This window comes from Nicotiana tomentosiformis, chromosome 2 (genome assembly GCF_000390325.3).
Source record: "Nicotiana tomentosiformis chromosome 2, ASM39032v3, whole genome shotgun sequence".
Classification (NCBI taxonomy): Eukaryota; Viridiplantae; Streptophyta; class Magnoliopsida; order Solanales; family Solanaceae; genus Nicotiana; species Nicotiana tomentosiformis.
In genome coordinates this window covers 90932597-90937088 of record NC_090813.1, presented here as the reverse complement: position 1 = coordinate 90937088, position 4492 = coordinate 90932597, and the positions used below count along the sequence as shown (strand labels likewise).

At 39.7% G+C, this 4492-nt stretch overlaps 1 non-coding gene across 1 annotated transcript; it reads left to right on the top strand.

The window, feature by feature from the left end:
- The first annotated feature begins 4067 nt into the window (after positions 1-4067).
- LOC117275878 (small nucleolar RNA R71) lies at positions 4068-4173 on the top strand. The gene has a single exon (XR_004506105.1). It is a non-coding gene; the product is annotated as a small nucleolar RNA R71 (small nucleolar RNA).
- Positions 4174-4492: the final 319 nt, after the last annotated feature.

Below are 4492 nucleotides of genomic sequence, written 5' to 3'. Positions count from 1 at the left end.
AAAGGGAACTACTCCATAGATATGAAGCAATTCATCACAAATAAAATTAAAGTATAGGAAAACATAAATTCAATCCAAACTCGGGTCTTGAGTGAGGAAGGAATGATGAAATCCTTGTGCTTTTGCTCCTCCCACTCCTTCTTAGCTTCCTTAGGTCTAAAGTATGTCAAAAGTCCAAAAAATAACGTTTTCCATGTATTTATACCAAGTAGGGTCGGGCCCAGACGAAACCACCTTCTCCTAGCAGAAATAGGAAAATTACTCTGTAAAAATTGCACAGGCACGCCGCATGGGGCGACACGCCATGCGGGGCATTAGTGGGGAAATCTAGAGAGTTGGTTCTGACATGCAACAGAGAAATACACAAGCGCGGTGCCCCACGCGCTGCGGCATTAGGGATTTCTCAAAGTACAGATTTTTCTTTTGTTTTGATGTCCAGACTTGGTCCTCGACCCCCGAACACGATCCCGAATTAATACCTTGGGCTTCTACTCAGAATTCAAAGCTCCAAATCACTTGATTTCATTCGATAACATCTACATAGCTCAGAATCACTCTTACAAGGTATAAAACACACAATAAGTGCAAAACACTATCAATTAAAGCTCAAAACGAATAAAGTGCAGTAAATTTGGGTGCAATAAGCGACTAAAATACGAGATTATAACCTACCATTAACACCCCACACTTAAACCATTGCTCATCCTCGAGCAATCAAACTACACTTCATATAGACACGACCTCTTTCACCAACTCTCCTAACTCATCACACCAGGAATATTTAAAACAGATTAGGTACAATACAGTAACATCCTTGCCTCAAGATTTGACTCACCGGCTCCATGCATTATTTATAACCCGCTCACTTACTCTAACATAAAGGTCAACGACATTACCTTTCCTTCATGAATCAAGTACCCTCACACAACAATAGAGAGTAGTTCCACACATAATAGACATTAAGAACAATTAGGACCTCAAGATAGAAATAATTCGCTCACTCTCAGAAACAACATTCATATGCCACAAAAGATGTACCATAGGCTTTCCTGTAGTGTACTGCTCTACTAATTGAGCTCATTCAGTCAAGGATCAAGTGGGCCTTTAATTGATTGTAATGTAGGTTGCGGGATGGGTAGGATACATTTAGATATAAGAGTGACTACACCTACCTAAGGACTTTTAATACATACAATTAACAATTCAAAACCCCACACTTATGTCAAACCATAACTCCACCTTCACATCAATATATGTCAACTCCCAACTTCTTTAAGCACAAATACATCAAGAGTTACCACTGTCAATGAATATTTTTCCACAACAATACAACTATTTTTCTTTTTCTTTTTTTCCAATTCAAGTGGCTCTTAATTTTTTCAATGTAGTGCACCTTTCTCCTTATTTCATTAGTTCCACTCAAAAACCAAACCAACCACCCCACAATTCAACTTTTGCAAAGTTCATATCAAGTTCAAGTGCTCACGAGAGGTAAAAGGTTCAAATAGATGGTCAATTTAAATAAATAGGTAAGGCTTGTACTGTGATTGCCAAAGAAATAGAATTACAGGCTCAACGGGGTTAACTAAGATATATAACAATTAGGTGAGTAAAAGCATATAATTGGCTCAACAAAGAAATGCCTAGATCACTTCTAAGACTGAATAAAACTACTATTTTGCTTTGCAAACACACAGGGCAAGTTCTAGACACCAAATGCAATGCACAAAATAACATAAAACCTCATACATACATGGCACAGAACTGACTCAAGATCGGATTCATCAAGACACTCTAGTCAAAGCAGTTAAGCAAAATTAAAATCCTACAGTTTAAGGTACTTATACAAGAGTCAAATATTGAGCCTAAGCATCACAACTAAAGCACTCACTATTCTCAAGGCATAGTAAAGTCAAGAGATATTTCCTTCCATTCAATTCATAGCACAAGGTTTCCTACTACTAACAAAAATAAAAACTAACTACACCCAGTTCAAACAAAGACCTTGGAAAAGAACCGTCGCATAAAGAAAAATCAAGGGGGAATTAATACACTACCTAACAAAAGAAACTCTTTTTGTCTTTTTCTTTCAACTTTAATCCCTCAAGAACTCCGTCGAATGATATCCATCGTCGGGAAAAATTGGAAAGTTTTCAATTTTTATGGTTTTTTCAATTTCCCAACTACTACAACTAACAAAACTAACACATACATACAACATACAATTATCCCCCACCCCACACTTTAAGTTGTGGCATATCCCCCTGACACACAATTAAAAAGCATAAGATAAGGGAAACTTCCCTGAACATCTAGTATGGGTCTAAGTCAAAGTCGGGATCCATTCCTCGCCTTCGGACTAATGCGCACATCCATACCGACAGCTTCTTCTCAGCCTTTTTGGGGTACACCCCACACTTATCTTTCTTGTTCACTGCAGCCTTTTCCATTGAGCCCTTCACTTTTCATTCAACACTTGCAGCTGGTTTTTCCTTTTGTTCCCCTTTTTCTACATTCATATCAAAAGTTACCATCTCTTCTCCCACTCTAAGCATGAGTTTCCTCTTGTGTATATCTAGTATAGCTCTACCCGTCGCTAAGAATGGTCTTCCTAGGATGAGGGGACCTCCTTGTTCTCCTCCATATTCACCACTATAAAATCCACAGGAAATACGAACTTATCCACCCGAACTAACACATCTTACACTATCCCCTCGGGTATTAAGGTCGTTTGGTCTGCCAGCTGCAAAGATATTGGCACCAACCTTATCTCTCCAATCTCCTTCTCCAGTTTCCTGTAAATAGATAGAGGCATTAAGTTAATTGAGGCACCATAATCACATAAAGACTTGTCAAAATTTATAGTTCCTAATGAGCAAGGTATAGTAAAACTCCTTGGATCTCCACACTTTTGTGAGAGTTTATTTTGCAATATAGCACTGCAATGCTCTGTGAGCTTGACCACCGAGGTATCCTCTATTTTCTTCTTCTTTGTAAGGATCTCTTTCAAGAATTTGGCATAAGCAGGCATTTGTGAGAGCACTTCTGTGAGTGGTAAGTTTACATGAACCTGTTTCAGCACATCCAGAAATTTCTCAAACTGCTTGTCCAGCTTTTCTCTACATAGCTTCTGAGGGAAAGGTAAAGCAGTCATATGGTTGCTCTCCTCATGTTACTCCCTTCTCGATTTTTCTTCCTTCTTCTTGTCATCATCACTTTCCAGCTGCTCCCCACTTTCTTTTGCAATTATCACATCTTTTTGGATTAGGGTGGGATCCTTCAACACTTGCCCACGTCTCAAGGTCATAGCATTCACTGTTTCTTAGGATTTCTCTCAGTATCAGCAGGGAGAGTTCCTGGAATCCTTCCAGACAATAGAGTGGCTAGTGCCCAACCTGTCTTTCCAAGTTTCGAAAACTAGTACCTATTTCTTTGATAGTTGCTCCATGTTCCCGTGTAGCTGCGCTATGAGTTTCAATCCTCTCATCAGTTTTCAGAATTAAGGCCTTCATGAGATCTTCTATGCCAGTCTGAAAGGGTTGTTGAGGCTAAAATTGCTGCCTCTACTGATTTTGGAATGTTGGAGCTCCTTGTCCCTGGGGTCTAGAGTTATTTTGTTATCATGCATTCGCAGTACCCCCAGGTGAACTCCATGAAAAATCGGGGTGCCTCTGACCCATTGCATTAAAATTATAGTTTCCCATAGCATTTACTTCTTCAGTTGAGGCTTGACACTCATGAGTAGGGTGTTCTCTTCCACATATATCACAAGCTGCGTGAGGCTCACTTTGTATCGACGCTAAGGTCAGCTTCCTTATCTCTTTGGCCATTGCATCAAGTTGTACCTGCACAGATGTGTTAGCATCAACCTGGTAAGCACCAGTTGATCTTTTTCTTTTAGCACTCTCAGAGGGCCACTGATTTGCATCTTCAGATAACTGTCAAGAATTATGACTATCTCCTTTTGAGTCTTCTTCATCAACGGACCTCCAGCTGCATTGCTCAATGTTCTACGTGAGGCCGGTGTTAATCCATCCCAAAAGTCCTGGAGTTGCATCCAGAGTTCAATTCTGCTATGTTGACACTTTCTAACAATCTCCTTAAACCTCTCCCATGCTTCAAAACAGTTTTATTCTCTTTCTGGCAGAAGTTATGGATTTCTCTTCTAAACTTGCCCGTTTTAGCTGAGGAGAAATATTTATCAAGAAATATTTTGGTCATCTTCTCCCAAGTTCTAATTGATTCTGTGGGCAAGCTCCGAAGCCACTGCTTAGCATCATCTTTGAGTGTGAAGGGGATTTCCCTTAAGTATACTGCATCTTGTGAAGCAGCATTATATTGAAAGGTGTTCATAATCTCCTCTAAGTCCATTAGATGTGTGTTTTGATCTTCGTTTGGCTTCCCTCTGAAGACACAACAATTCCGAAGGGTTTGAAGCAAACCTTGCTTCAATTCAAAGTTATTTGCTGCAATTGGAGGTGGTCTCATACTT